The sequence below is a fragment of the Oryctolagus cuniculus genome, chromosome 7, assembly GCF_964237555.1.
Source record: "Oryctolagus cuniculus chromosome 7, mOryCun1.1, whole genome shotgun sequence".
Classification (NCBI taxonomy): Eukaryota; Metazoa; Chordata; class Mammalia; order Lagomorpha; family Leporidae; genus Oryctolagus; species Oryctolagus cuniculus.
Window position 1 is genome coordinate 158269911 of NC_091438.1, and position 15866 is coordinate 158285776.

General features: G+C 57.1%; 1 protein-coding gene across 3 annotated transcripts in view; it reads left to right on the forward strand.

Annotated features, from left to right (window-relative positions):
• Nucleotides 1-4050: 4050 nt before the first annotated feature.
• Nucleotides 4051-15866, forward strand: part of CTNNBIP1 (catenin beta interacting protein 1) — a 104796-nt gene continuing 92980 nt past the window's right edge. The window contains exon 1 of one of the 3 annotated variants that reach the window (XM_002716164.5): nucleotides 4051-4243. The gene's annotated coding sequence lies outside the window, so the exon portion shown is untranslated. The remainder of the gene's footprint in view (nucleotides 4244-15866) is intronic. The other 2 variants (XR_007924116.2, XM_070079328.1) reach the window with 2 other exon arrangements.

Below are 15866 nucleotides of genomic sequence, written 5' to 3' on the forward strand. Positions count from 1 at the left end.
ATTTTCCCTTCTTATATTACTGGAAATTATGAATTCATGTTAAAAATTTGGTTTTCAGAAAGCAAAAGGAATTTTTTTTAATAAAAGACTTATTTTATTTGCAAAGCAGAATGAAAGACAGCAGGAAGAGAGGGAGAGACAGAGAGCGAGATCGGTCTTCCACCCACTAGTTTACCCCTCAGGCCTGAGCCAGGCCCAAGCCAGGAGCCTGGAGCTCCATCCTGGTCTCCTATTTGGGTATTAGGGGCTCAAGTACTTGGGCCATCTCCCGCTGCCTTCCCAGGTGCATTAGCCAGAAGCTGGATCAGAAGCGGAGCAGCCAGGACTCAAACCAGCACTCCAGTATGGGTTGCTGGCACTGCAAGAGGCAGCGTAACCTGCTGCCCCATGTGGCTAGCCCCAGGGGTTCTTACTTTTTACTAAAAACAGACTCTGAAGTCCCTTCCTTTCTCTCCCACTCTCACTTCTCACCTTGCACCTGCTCAGCTCAGGAGCAGGACGGCTCAGAGGGGGTAAACTCCCAGGACCACGCTGCCATCGGGCCACACCAGTTGGAAGTAGCTCTCACTCCCTGCAGCCTGCTCCCCGTCGTTTCATATTCGGCTGGAAAATATTCCTGTCATACTTGTCCCTTTGATATAGAAACAGCTGTTTTTGCTCCAAAAAGCAACTATCTAAAGATACATGTACATTCTGGGACCCCAGGGAGGCCCTCCCCAAAGTTAAAAGGAAGAAATGTGGAATAAATGTAGTGAGGGAGGTTTGAGAGCAATGGAGCTGGCGGGAACAGACAGTAGAAGGGGCTGGCAGTAGCAGTGGCAGTCCTGGGTGAGAATTCATACATTTACTTATTCTGCAGTATTTGTTAAGCCAGGTACTACTGCGCTCGGTGGAAGTGGGCCAGGGTGCCGTGGATTTGTTAAGCCGGGTACTACTGCGCTCGGTGGAAGTGGGCCAGGGTGCCATGGATTTGTTAAGCCGGGTACTACTGCGCTCGGTGGAAGTGGGCCAGGGTGCCGTGGTCCTTGCCCCCCTTCGAGGTGTGGCCATGCTGTAGGACTGGGACACACCGGACAGTACACACCGGGAAGGCTCCTTGAAGACCAAGGATTCAGGCAGGTGAAGGGGCCACCGAGGCCCAGAGAGCACCACACTTGTTCTCACAAGAAGCTCCTGGCGATGACGGCTGGGGAGACAGCCAGGGCGTGGCTGGAACCCAGCTGGCAAAAGCGGCTAAAGATCAGGCTAGACAGAAAATGGCCATGCTACCCATGACACCCAGATGGGGTTCTAGGCTCCTGGCTTCAGCCTGGACTACCCCTGCCGTTGCAGTCATTTGGGGTGTGAACTAATGGATGGAGGATCTCTCTGTCTCTCCCTTTCTCCCTGTTAACTCTTTCAGATAAGTAAATCAATCTTTTTTTTTTTTTTTTTTTTTGACAGGCAGAGTGGACAGTGAGAGAGAGAGACAGAGAGAGAAAGGTCTTCCTTTGCCGTTGGTTCACTCTCCAATGGCCGCCGCTGCAGCCGGCGCACCGTGCTGATCCGATGGCAGGAGCCAGGATCCAGGTGCTTCTCCTGGTCTCCCATGGGGTGCAGGGCCCAAGCACCTGGGCCATCCTCCACTGCACTCCCTGGCCACAGCAGAGAGCTGGCCTGGAAGAGGGGCAACCGGGACAGAATCTGGCGCCCCAACCGGGACTAGAACCCGGTGTGCCGGCGCCGCAAGGTGGAGGATTAGCCTATTGAGCCACGGCGCCGGCGTAAATCAATCTTTAAAAAAAAAAAAAAAGATCAGACTGGAGGGGTGGTTGGTTGGTACAGAGGCCCACCATCATATATTTATTTATTTAGACAGGCAGAGTGGACAGTGAGAGAGACAGACAGAAAGGTCTTCCTTTTTTCCGTTGGTTCAACCCCCAATGGCCACTGCGGCCGGCGTACCGCGCTGATCCGAAGCCAGGAGCAGGTGCTTCTCCTGGTCTCCCATGCGGGTGCAGGGCCCAAGTACTTGGGCCATCCTCCACTGCACTCCTGGGGCACAGCAGAGAGCTGGACTGGAAGATGAGAAACCGGGACAGAATCTGGCACCCTGACTGGGACTAGAACCCGGTGTGCCGGCGCCGCAGGCAGAGGATTAGCCTATTGAGGCGCGGCGCCGGCCAACCCCATTGTAGCTTTAAAAACACATCATTTGGAGCAGGCATTGTGGCACAGCAGCTTAAGCCACTGGTGTCCCCTTCAGGATGCCTGGGATCCAGTTCGGCCTCAGCTTCCTGCTAATGTACACGCTGGGAGGCAGCAGACGATGGCCCAAGGACTTGGTTCTTGCCACCCACATGGGAGCCTGGGATGGAGCTCCTGGCTCCTGGCTTTCAACATGGCCCAGCAGGCATTTGTGAAGCAAACCAGTGGACGGAAGAATCCTGTCGGTCTGCCTTTCAAATATGTAAATATAACTTTCGAAATAAAAAAAAAATCATTTATACACTATGTCTTGAAAAACCAAGCAACATACTCATTTTTTTTTTTTTTTAATTTATTTACTTGAAAGGCATAGCCACAGAGGCAGAGAGCCATCTTCTGATCGCTGGTTCACTCCTCAAAAGTCTGCAAGGGCCAGAGCTGGGCTGATCCGAAGCCAGGAGCCAGGAACCTCCTTTGGGTTTCCCACGCGGGTGCAGGGGCCCAAGTCCTTGGGCCATCCTCCACTGCTTTCCCAGGCCATAGCAGAGAGCTGGATCGGAAGTGGAGCAGCCCTGACTTGAACCTGCGCCCATATGAGATGCCAGCACTGCAGGAGGCGGCTTCACCCGCTACACCATAGCGAGGGCCTCCAACATGCTGTTTTGATTTGTTCAAACATCAACATTTACAAAGAACACCGTGAATGAGTGCTCTCCTTGCACGGGCGCTGTTTACTCTGGGAGGCTTGCAGGCCAGCGCCTACCCTGTGCATGGGACCCCTCTGGGCACGGATGGGGACAGACATGGCTGCGAAACACTGCTCTGGCCTTTCAGAGTTAACAATATCATGATTTTGATTAAAAACGAAAATATTCCTCAAATAACTCAAACACAGCTGTTGAAAGTAAAGCGTTATATGGAAATTTCAGAAGATAAACAGGAAAAAAAAAAGTATTTCCTATTCTTGCCCCAGGAAGGGGAAGAGGTGTAGGGGTGGGGGCAGACACGCGGCGGGGGGCTCAGGGCAGCAGGCTGGGCCACATTACGCAACCCGCAAGTCAACGTGCTGAAAACGAGGCCACACCTTGAGATACGTGTCCCTTTAAAAGGACGGCGGATGTCAGCAGCAGCTCCGCAGAGCCGGACCCCGCGCGGAAACGCCCTGGACGCAGACCCCCGCCCCCGGAAACGCGCCCGGCGCCAGGACCCTGCGCTCCGAGCGCCCTGGCGCGGCCCTGACCGCCGCCCGGGCAGCAAGGCCCCAGGCCCGCGACGCCGCAGGGAGGAAGGAGCCCACGCCCGCACCGCTCGGCAGCCACGGCCGTGCGGGGGCGTCCGGAGGCGCGGGCTACACCGGCCCGAGGCGGATCCCGTCCCCTCGGACCGCAGCCGGTTGGATATACAGACTGGTGCGTGGGAGAGGCCATTATCTCCACGGCATCACCGGGCTCCTGGAGTAGCTAAGCCCGGGGAGAGTCGCTCACCGCAGAGCCAGCTCCATCCAAACCCGCGCTCCTCCCTCGGGCCGCCTCCCCGCCCACCGCGCCCGCTCCGCCCCTTTGCTCTTCGCGCGGACTCGGTCTCTACCGCGACTTCGTTCGGCCCGCCCCCGCATGGCCCCGCCCACCACCCCAAGGAGCCCAATCAGTGTCTCCACCTGCCGATAGGGCCCCGCCCCTCATCGAGAAGACCCCGCCTCGCAGGCTGCGTCAGCCAATGCGGGGCCCCGGGCCCCGCCCCTCCCTCAGGCCCCGCCTCCGGCGCCCGGCCCACCGCGGCCTGCCTCCCTCCGGGGCGTTGCCGTCGCCGCGCCTCCGCCGCCCGCGCGGAGCCGATGCCGCCCCCTCCGCCGGGCCCTCCTCCGGCGGCCTGGCGCCTCCCTCCCTCCCCGCCGCGGTGACTCACGGAGCGGGAGGCGGAGGCTGAGGCGGCCGCTCCCGCTGCTGCTGCTACCGCCGCCGCGGCTGCTCGGGCTGAGCGCGCCCCGGAACAGGCCGCCGCGCGCCGCGCTCCGGACCCCCAGCCCCCGCCGGCCCGGCCGGGTCGGGCGGCCCAGGTAAGCGCGAGGCCGGCCCATGCTCGCAGTGCCCGGGCCCGCGCCGCGCCGGAGCCCGGGGCAGCCGCCGGCCCTTTGTCTCCCGGGGAGGGGCCGCGCAGGGCGCCCCCGACCCCGCTCGGACTCACCGGCCTGGCCCGGGCCTCCCCGCCCCCGCCCGGGGGACGTCTCCACAGGTGTCCGAGCCCCCGGCCCTGTTGCTCACCCCTCCGCGTCCGCGGGGATGTCACCGTCTGGCCCCTGGTCTCTTCCCTCACCTGCGCGCGGCTCGCAGCATCCTGACTCCAGGTTTCCCCAAACTAAATGCAGCCGGGGTCTGACCCGGGGCCGTCCCCCGGGGTCTGATTGGGGTGCGTCCCAGTGCCAGCCCTCCCTGGTGGGTGTTCCTGGAAGGGACACCTTGGAGGCGCAGGTCTCACCTGGATGGCCGGGGGCGTGTGTACGTGAACCTGCAAAATTAACCACTTGGAGCCCGGAACTCCACTTCTCACCTCTTCCTCGTCCCTCTCACCGCAGCCGCCTTCCTCTTTAAACCTGGGAACCAAGACCCGCAGGTGTGGACGCCCGAGCTCTCTTAGGCCCTACGTGTCTTGACCCAGCCGTACCTGCTGTCAGGTTGGCCCCTGGGGAGGCCTGAGGGGCCCGGGTTGGCATCAGTCAAGAGTTTTAGGAATAATGAGACATGCGACTAGCAGCACCTCCTATCTGAGTGTGCCCCAGCTGCTAACTGCCTTGTCTCCTGTCACTCCCAGTACTCAGGGAGGCCTGCCTGGCCGGCTGCTGGGGAAACTGAGGCACAGGGTGTGTTGGTGAGGGACCCGGAGCAAGTTCAGAGTTTTGTCTTGCGGCTCCGTTCTCTGGTTCCTTGGCTCCTAGCTCCCTGCTACAACCGCTGGGCTCTCGTTCCTGGCTTCAGACCCTAGGTGATAACTGATCTCTTGGGCCATTAAAGTGTCCAGGATGCCAACAGCTCCCACTGATTTAAATCAGGACACTGAATCATAAGTAGAGGTGGCAGCTGGTAGATGCCCGTGCGTCACTGATGGTTTCCTGGGGACTTAAGTGGTCCTTGTAAATACCTCCATTGGCCGCAGACTTGCCCCTTCGAGGGTGAGCACCTACTGTGTGCCAGGACCGTTCCAGGCACGGGCGCTTACGTGGGGCAGACAGGACGGTCCCTGGCCACCTGTGAGGACTGTTCCAGGCACGGGCGCTTACGTGGGGCAGACAGACAGGACGGTCCCTGGCCACCTGCGGGTGAATTCTAAAGAGGAAGGAGGAATAGGCAAGGGGACAATTTCAGGAGTGGTAGGGGCCAGAACAGGAAGCATCTGTAGATGGTGGTGGGTGAAGCTGCTTGCCTGGCACACCCACATCCCATAGTGTTAGGCTGGGTCAAGTCCTGGCTACTCCACTTCCAATCCAGTTTCCTGCTGATGCATCCCAGAGGAAAGAGATGATGGCTCAGATGCTTGGGCCCCTGCCTCCCACATGGGAGACCCAGGTGGAGTTCCTGGCTCCTGGCTTTGACCTGGCCCAGCCTGGCTGTTCATTTATGGAATGAACTGGTGGAGGGAAGATTCTCTCTCTCTCTCTTGCTCTGCCTTTCAAGTAGATGAAAAATAAACATTAATTTTTTTTTATATCTGTAGAACAACAAAGATTTTCTAGGTTGTAGTGAAGAGTTTGGATTTTATTCCAAGTGCAGGTAGAAACCACTGGAGTGTTTTAAGCAGAGACGTGATAAGATCTGATTCAAGTTGTGTGTTTTTTTGTTTTTTTGTTTTTTTTTGGACAGGCAGAGTGGCCAGTGAGAGAGAGACAGAAAGGTCTTCCTTTTGCCGTTGGTTCACCCTCCAATGGCCGCCGTGGCTGGCGCACCACGGCCTGCGCATCACGCTGATCCGATGGCAGGAGCCAGGTGCTTCTCCTGGTCTCCCATGGGGTGCAGGGCCCAAGCACCTGGGCCATCCTCCACTGCACTCCCTGGCCACAGCAGAGAGCTGGCCTGGAAGAGGGGCAACCGGGACAGAATCCAGCACCCCGACTGGGACTAGAACCCGGTGTGCCGGCACCGCAAGGTGGAGGATTAGCCTAGTGAGCCGCAGCGCCGGCCTGATTCAAGTTTTATAAGGTGTTGTGGCTGCTGCCGAGACTGGATGCGGGGAACAGGAGTGCAGGCAGGGGTGTTCGTCAGGAAAACTCCGGTGGGCGGAAGCAGCAGGGCAGCAGCAGAACTGAAGCCGTGGGGTCAGCGTGCTCCCCAGGAGAGGCTGAGAGCCGAAAAGCGAACCTCTGGGGAGCACCGACTGGGGGCTCTGGTCTAGTCACTGATCCCTAGAGCTACCGCGCTCAGGTTTCGTTCAGGAAGCCTCGTTCAGACTCTTTGGTGACTCAGACACCGTGCTGGGGTCCAGGACCAGGTCAGACACCTGTCTGAGCCCACACACAGTCTGCGGATCTGAAGGTTTAACTCAGAGCAGTGTCCGCTTTGTAACCGTGTGCGCCCGGCGACGGGAGAGGTCTGTGGGCCTCAGCGTCGGTCAGAGGCGGAGGAGGAGGGCAGAACACACCGGACTTCATTCCTGCTTGCTTGCGTGGAGGCGTTATGCCCTGTCTGAATGGGAAGACGCTCACTAAGAACCACGAATTGAAACGGTCCTCAGGGGAGGTGGAGAACATCCCAGTGGCTGTGAACTTGAGCTGTTAAGCGGAACAAAACTTGATTTCTGTACTGCTCCAGTTGTGTGCTGTCAGAGCATGTCAGAATGAGGGGACCTTGGGGGTTTGCATAGCCAGCCCCCTGCTCTGTGGTGGAGTAGACATGGAAGACTCCTTGGAAGACCCACTGCGGTGTGGACATTTTCCTAGGCTGCCCGTCCTGCTTGTGTTTCTGCTCCCTGTGTATGGGCAGGAGGCCGGGATCGCCACGAGATTCGTCTGTGTTCCCCGTGGCGTCTGGACCCACACCTGCACGATGTGTACACTCAATCACATGCTGGGTGTCTGGCCTGGGTGTCTCATTGACCTAAAGCTAGAAGCAAGGAGTCCTGGCCCTGGCCCTGTGTTTTCCTCACTCCACTCCCTTGCAGACTGCCCTCCACGGGCCAAGTTGGGGGTCAACCCCGCAGTCTCGGGTCCCTGTGCTCATGGGACAGGACGGCCGGGCCTTGGTGGGGCTGCTCCCTTTCCATCGCTGCCTGCAGGGAACAGCTGCAGAGGGTGCTGACCGAGGAGTTATTTGACACTCAGCAAATGTGAGGTGCAGCTCTTAACGAGAGCACGGACTTTGTACCAAGAGCGTCTGGGTTTGGATCTTGGTTCTGCCGTCATGAGCTGCAGGACCTCCACCGAGTGACAACCTGTCCGCGCCTGACTTGCCCATCTGTAAGAGAATAGTACTTCCCCCATGGCGTTGTTGGCAGCTTGAAGGTAACCCTTACCTGTTAGATGCTTAGAACAGAACCTTTGTTGAAGCATTCATTGCTGCACCTTTTTAGTCAACGCTTGGTGTGTTGACTAAAAAGCTCTTTGGGAGCAGAGATAATGTCTTTTGTTTTTATTTTAAATATTTTTATTTATTTGTTTGCAAAGCAGAGTTACAGAGAGAGGTCTTCCATCTGCTCGTACATTCCCCAAATGGCCGTGATGGCTGGAGGTGGGCCGATCCAAAGCCAGGAGCTTCTTCTGGGTCTTCCACGTGGGTGCAGGTTGGGCCATTCTCCACTGCTTTCCCAGGTGCATTAACAGGGAGCTGGATGGGAAGTGGAGCAGCCGGGACTCGAACCAGCGCCCATATGGGATGCAGGAGGAGGTTTAACCTACTACACCACAGCACCAACCTTAATAACGTCTTTTTACTGTAGTCTACTGTTACAGTCCAGTGCCTAAACTTTGTTGGTACTCAGTAGACATTTGTCAACTTGAATGACTTTTTGAGTACTCAGTATGCGCCAGGCACTGTTGTAGACACTGGGGATCCAGCCAAGAACGTGGGGGTCAAGGTGTGTAGTCTAATGACGTTTCTCTCCCAGTGGGAGGAAACAGGAAACAGCTGCACGCAGAGGTACGATGTGGCAGACTTTCGGTACACAGCTAAGACGCCACTTGGGATGCCTGTAGCCCATAAGGGCGCCTCTGAATTTGAGTGCCAGCTCCACTACTGCTACTTCCTCTTTTTTTGTTTTTAAAGATTTATTTTATTTATTTGGAAGGCAGAGTTACAGAGAGAGAGAGAGAGAGAGAGAGAGATCTTCCATCTGCTGGCTCACTCCCTAAATGGCCACAAAGTCCAGAGCTGGGCCAGTCTGAAGCCAGGAGCCAGGAGCTTCTGGATCTCCCACGTGGGTGCAGGTGCAGGGGCCCAAGCACTTGGGCCAGCTTTTATTACTTTTACAGGCATATTAGCAGGGAGCTGGAAAAGAAGTGGAGCAGCTGGGACTTGAACCAGCACCCATATGGGATGCCAGCATCACAGGCAGTGGCTTTACCTGCTGTGCCTCAATGCCCCCTGTGGGGAGCAACCCGGACTAGACTGTTACTGGAATTAAGACTTATTCTATGCATCTGCTCTCCCACAATATGGCGCTGGGAGAGAAGAAAACAGCTTCTACACAGCTGCCTCCAGTTCAACCAATAAACTGTAGGACTTGCTCCTGATTGGAGGAGAGCAGCGTACTCGGCGTGTGGGCAGCCGAGTTGGGATTGGCAGAGGAGGACTATAAAGGAGGAGAGAGATGGCATGCACCAGGAACATCTAAGGGGAACATCTAAGGGGAACATCTGAAGGAACACCTGTGCAGCCCCCGAGAGAGCCGGCCGGCGGTGTGCCGCTCCCCTGCGGAAGTGGGGAATGTGGCCAGGGGGAACTGCCCTTCCACGGAGGTGGAAGGGACAGTAGCCAACCCGGGAAGAACCAGCAGCAAACCCGGGGAGGGCCGAGCAGACGAAAGAACAGCGCAGGGTCCTGTGTCGTTCCTCCACGAAGAGGGGGAGCGACATAATGGTGCCGTGACTCGGATATGAAGCCTAGGCAGGTTTAGTGTCGTTCCTCCATGAAGAGGGGGAGCGACAGCCCCCCGCCCTGCTTCTGATCCAGTTTCCTGCCAGTGCGCACCTGGAAGGCAGCAGACGATGGCTTAGGGCCTGACTCCCTGCCACCTAGATGGGAGACCTGGAATGATTACCAGGCTCCTGGCTTTGGCCTGGCCCAGTCCTGGCTGTTGCAGACATTTGGAGAGTGAAAGCAGATAGAAGATCTCTTTCTCTCTCTGGTTTTCAGATAAATAATTTTTTTTAATGTCGGATAGTGAAGAGATACCTGGGGAGGAAACAGCACAGTCAGAGGGGGTGGCCCGGCTGAGGGTTATGGTAATGACATTGGGCTTCCAGGGATGACTGGCTTGAGACCTGGGTGATGATTCAGAGATCCAGCGAGAGGTAAGCCCAGTGGGACTGAAGTGTGAACGAGGGGTCCCCAGGGGCCAGATCTGCAGCCGAGGTGGGGATCTGGATTTTAATCTCCAGTTCTGAACAGTGGGAGTCACTGCTTGGAAAGTCCCCTGGGGGTCTCAGAGAATATTTGAATCCAAATGAAAAAAAAGAGCAGGAAGCCAGGGAGAAGAGCAAGCTGGCCGTCTTTGTTCTGGGAAGGCTCTGGAGGCCAGTAGGCCTGAGCTGATTCCTGTCTGGTCACTCGTTTCGTGGGTTGGCGCGGGCCGGGTCGCATGTGCACACAGCTTAGGTTGGGCTTGCTTTCCTGCCTGAGTCCGAAGGCCATCACCAGACCTTGAGCGAGTGAGTGCTGCTGTCTCGTGAGCGCCTTGTCGTCCTTGGAGGGATGTCCCATGGTCTGTGCGCCTCCCTGCAAGGACTGAAGCCACTTCTATTAAGAAAAACTAATAAACACACAATTTTATTTTATTTATTTGAAAGGCAGAATTAGGGAGATGTGTGTGTGTGTGTGTGTGTGTGTGTGGAGAGAGATATTTTCACCCACTTGCTAGCATCTTCTAATAACAGTCAGGGCTGGGTCAGGCTGAAGCCAGGATTCTGCAGCTCTGTCCAATCTCCCACGTGGGTGCAGGCAACCAAGCACTCAGACCATCCTCTGCTGCTTTCCCAGGTGCTTTAGCAGGGAGCTGGGTTGGAAGTGGAGCAGCCGGGACTAGAACTCTGCCCATATGGGATGCCAGTATCACAGGTGGCGGCTTTACCCTGCCTTGGAGTTTCGCTGCTGCTGTTCTGTGTGTGTTGAGGTTGTGTGGGATCAGAGCTTCTTTGCTTGGAGTAGACCAAGGTTGCCCAGACAGCCTCCATACTTCTGCTCTCCCAGGCTCTCCATAGAGCACTGGGCCACACTGCCTCCTCTTGACGCCTCCTGTTGATCACTTGCTAGAAATGAGGTGCTGCCTAGAAAGCATTGCTGTCTGGTGTGGGCCGAATGGGATCGGGAGGCTCAGTAGAGCCCCAGAGACCCAGGATTGCAGAGGCGGCCACTTGGCAGCTTTTCCCATTGCCACCTCCCCCAAGGCCTGCTGCTGCACCGGGAGTTAATGGGAGCCAAACAGGGCTTTTTTGCAAGTTGCATTCAGGGTCCTGGGGCATTCGGTGGCAAAATCCTAAATACCTGTTGGGGCCAGGTCGGTCGTCTGCAGCTTTGTAAAGCCAAAGTGCAGAGAGGGTGCGACCTGTTCCGCTGCGACTGGCTCTCTTGCCATGAAGTTATGTGTGCCCTCTAAAGACGAGAGTGACTGGCCTTTCGCGTGCATGGTCTCCACAGTCCTCGCTGTAGCTTCTGGGCCGTGATTACTGTTGTACACGTTCAGAAGCTGAGGCCTGGCAGGGGCTGAGGTCCAGCTGGCTGGGAAAAGGCAGAGTTCAGAGCCAGGCAGCGTGGCTCCCGAGGAGCTCTGAGCACCGTGTTATGGTGATTTCTCGGCAGAGATGATTGGGAAGAAAACGAAAATGAGCCTGAAGCCCGTGGAGGGGATGAACGTTCCTACAGTCGCCGGGGTTAACGTGTCGGCGGCTGCAAAGGGCTTGCATGTTAGGCCTTTCCCTGCCTTTTCTGACCTTGGGCAACTAATTAACCTCCCTTTTGCCTCGCTTTCCCTGGCCGTAAATGGGGATAATGATACTGGTACCTCCCTAGTTCCCAGGGGCGCTATGATGTTTGAGCCAAAGTGCTTTTGAACTTCTTTTATGAAGAGGGAACTGGGCACCAACTGCTGTTGTACTCAGTCATTAAAGACCCATTAGGCCCTGGTCCTCCTCGGAGCCTTATTAAGAGGCCGAGGTGGCAGTCCCCGGAGGGAAGGGCTCCTCCTTGGTGGGCACGGCCCAGTCCAACCACTGCCTTTCCCTTCTGGGCTTCTTTAAGGGTTGAAGATCAGGAAAGTATCCCCGCTTTTCTTGGCTGTGTTGCACGGGGTAAGCCCCCGTGAGCAGGCGTGTACGTGAGAACAGGGCCGAGGGCCACCAGCGGCAGGGCTTGGCTTCTCGTCCTCGTGCTGAGGTCACGTCGACAAGTGTTGGCTGGCTTTGTCTGCACTCCGTCCCTTGCCCTCCTCTCTTCCAGTGGCTCATTCAGTCGACTGAGGTGTCTTTATTGAGGCCTTGCTACAGTGTGGGTACCGTCACGGGTCCTGGGAATCCTGATGGTGGTGAGCAAGTCAGACCCTGTCTGCCCCCTCCCGCCCCCCCCCACAGCCTGTATTCTGCAGCCGCGAGGCTTGTCATCCAGCCAGGGTCGTGTGAGTGCGGAGAACATGTCGGCCAGGGTGTCCCAGCTCTCAGGAGAGTCATCTCCAGATGTGTGCTTGGTCCAGCGCTTCCCCGCCCAGCGTGGCCATGCAGGGGTGGGGGTGGGGGCTGTGTTGGCTTCCCTGGAATGCAGGGGAAAATTTCATAGACTGGAGCCGCTCCGTGCCGCATGTGACGGAGCTGCACGTGGTACAAGCATCTTTTTTTTTTTCTTCAAGATTTATTTATTTATTTGAAAGGCAGAGATACAGAGAGGGAAGGAGAGAGAGATCTACCATCTGCTTATTCACTCCCCAAATGACTGCAGTGGCTGGAGCTGGGCAGGGCCGGAGCCAGGAGCCAGGGGCTTCTTCTGGTCCCCCATGTGGCTGCAGGGGCCCATCTTCTGCTGCTTGTCCAGGCACATTAGCAGGGAGCTGGATCAGAAGTGGAGCAGCTGGGACTCGAATTGGTGCCCACATGGGATGCTGGCGCCACAGGTGGAGGCTTAACCATCTATACTACAGTACAGCCATCTTTAAACAGCGAGCACCCCGGGGTGGGCCTTTGGCTCAGCGGGCAAGCTGCTGCTTGAGTCACCTGTATCCTGGCGTCCACTTCCTGGCCCGTCCACTTCCCATCAGCTTCCTACTAATGCACCCTGGGAAGCAACATATGGCCCAAATACTTGAGTCCCCCTGCCCATGTGGGAGACCCAGATAGAATTCTGGCCTTTTGAGTTTGGCCTGGCCCCGCCTTGGTTATTGCGGCCATTTGGAGAGTCAACCAGCAGATGGAAGGTCTCTGTCTCTCTGCCTTTCAGATAAAATTAAAAAAAAAAAAATTAAGCTATGAACACCCAGCAGCTGAGAGCCCTTCCCTTTGCCTGTTACTGAGTTCAGGGAGGGAAGAGTGATCGCACTGAGCGTCTTTCCAGGGTTTGTGCTTGGAGGACTGTGATGCCACCAAACCAGTGCGTATCTTACGTAACAGCAGCAGGCGAGGGGTGGCTGGTGGACTGCGGGGCTGACTGCCCTCTGCTGTGTCCGCAGGGTTCCCCAAGGGGCTGAGGCCTGTGGACACCTGTGTTCTTGAGCCCTCACGTGGGTCAGTACTAGCAGAATGGGGTGGGGGCAGGGTTCTCTGCTCCATGTCTGCCTAGCACCAGGCCTGCAGTGTCTGCAGAGACCAAGGTCACGGAGGCCCAGAGCAGTTCATGTGGAAGCACAGGGTGTCCTTCCTGTCTTCCTCCAGGGGGGCTGGAGAAGCCCAAGGCCACCGAGCTGGCTGCCCACCTGCGGAGGGAGGAGCAGAGCTGGGGCCTCGCCCGTCCCAGGGATGTCACCCTCCCCCAGCCCCAGACACGTCCCTGCCTGTGGTGCCCCTGGTGCTGATGGGCCACCCTTCATTCTGGGCGGCGGGGCAGGGTCCCTCGGGCTGAGCGAGAGGAAGCCTGGCCCTGCAGTGCTCCTGGACTAACTCAAGTGTGCCAGAGCCCGCATGACGCCGTTTCGGGGGGGATGTGACCCACTTCCATCTCCTCCCCAGCGTGGACGGCTGGGTGGGAGGCTTTGAGACCAGCTCCAATTAAGCTTCTCTCAGGCCTGCACATTACCCAAGTGTGCAGCCCACGTGTTTCCTGCTGCTGGAACCCCGTGGTCCACAGCCTGGCTGTGCGGCAGTCCTGCTTCTGCCGGCGGGCTTCCTGCCAGATCAGGGTCCCCAGCGGATCAACAAATGCCTCTCACAGTGCGGGCCCCACCCCTCTCTTCCTGCTAAACCGCTGGGCAAACCAGGGACCCGTTTCCAAGGAGATGGTTAGCTCTGACCGCCTGGCCCAGGCTGCCCTGGCTCCTCCCAGAGACGGTCCTGACCCTGGCTTCACCCTCGCGGAATCCTCATCTGCTGCAGGGACAGGAAATAAAACCTGTTGTGGACCCTCTAGGTTTCTTGCAGGTGGAGGACATTTTAGTAATATCCGGTTTTATGATTTTTGTTTCTTCACGGGTCCGTGGGGACTGATTTATGCCACGAAGCCGTATGTACTGCTGGGGGAACTAGGGGACTTTCAGCTTTAGGTAAAGGGACGGTTCCAAGCCCCGGAAGGATCCAAGTGTGTTTATGAAGAAGGGGGCGGGGGCGGGAAGGCCGTGTGAGCCAAGGTTGGCTCTGGGGAAGCTGTGTGAGCACGTTCCCGACCCCGCGCTCCACACTCAGCTTCCGGACCAGGGCAGGGGCCCCACCCCGTGTGTGTCAGCACCTCAGCACGTGGCCTGCCTTGGCTGACCGCCGGCACGGTGGGCAGGCGGGGGGTACAAGCAGGCACGCTGGCTTTGGGGCGTCTCTCCCAGTCCTGCTTCCTGCTGAGAGCTTGTGGTGGGTGCTGCGGAGTGCAGCCGGCTGGAACCCGGCACACGCCCCCCTTCCTCCCTGCTGCTCCACCTGGGGGTGGCGTCTGCCCTATGCTGGCCGCGCTCTCCTTGCTGGTGGCCTCTGCAGAGACCAGGTCTTGCAGGCCCGTGAGCCTCAGAGCAGGAGAGGAGTGAATCGCTCAGACACAGACTGCACGGGGCCGGCCCAGCCCCCTGAAGACCCTTCTTTCCTTCCGAGCTTCCGGCCCCATCCCTTCCCCTACTCCACCCTGTAGGCAAAAGACAGCGCGCACAGAACCAAAAGGCGGCCTGGTCTGCACGGTGACGGTGACGGCTGCGTCCCTCCCTGGATTCACAGCCGTGCGGGCTCCTCCGAAGTGCTGCTGTTAGCAGGGTCCCTCAGATCTCAGCAGGGCCGCTCTGCGTTTCTGTGAGCACGGTTTTCCACAGGCGTGACCGCGCGTGTCTCCATGCACATACCCTCTGGATACGGTATTTTTTATTTACTCTTTAAAGATTTATTTATGTCATTTTGAAAGAGTTACAGAGAGAGCCCATCCTCTGGTTCACTCCCCAGGTGGCTGCAACACCCAGCGCCACTCCAGGCCGAAGCCAGGAGCCAGGAGCTTCATCAGGGTCTCCCACGTGGCTGGCGGGGGCCCAAGCACTTGGCCATCAGCAGGGAGCTGGATTTGAAGTGGAGCAGCTGGGACATGAACCAGCTCCCATGTGGGCTGCCGGTGTCACAGGCTGCGGCTTTACCTGCCACGCCACAGCGCTGGCCGTACCCTGTTTTTAAGTCAGAGACACTGCGTTATGTGAGCACAGTTTCCACAGGCATGACACACACGTGTCTCCGTGGACACACACTGGAGACGGTATTCTCAACACTGCAATACAGTGTTCTGCACTGCAGTTTTTCCACTGGTTAAACACCAGGTCATCGTCATTGTCCTTTTGCTGCCATGTGCCTGATGGCGCGAGTGGTCACTGTGTGCTGATGTTCATCTCACTACTCACACAACAGCCCTGCAGATTCAGTACTGTTTTTTTTTTTTTTTTTTTTTAAGATTTATTTATTTATTTGAAAGAGTTACACAGAGAGAGAAGGAGAGTCAGAGAGAGAGAGAGAGAGAGGTCTTCCATCCACTGGTTCACTTCCCAATTGGCTGCAACGGCTGGAGCTGCGCTGATCCGAAGCCAGGAGCCAGGAGCTTCTGGGTCTCCCATTCTGGTGCAGGGGCCCAAGGACTTGGGCCATCCTCTACTGCTTTCCCAGGCCATAGCAGAGAGCTGGATCAGAAGTGGAGCAGCTGGGTCTTGAACCTGCGCCCATATGGGATGCCAGTACTGCAGGTTGCAGCTTTTCCCACTAAGCCACAGCGCTGTCCCCCAGTACTGTTCTTGTACAGTTTGTAATGAGTAAGCTGAGGCACAGAGATCAAGTCATTTTTCTAAGTTCATCTGGAACCACCTTACTTGATGTAATGGCTCCATGGCATTCTACT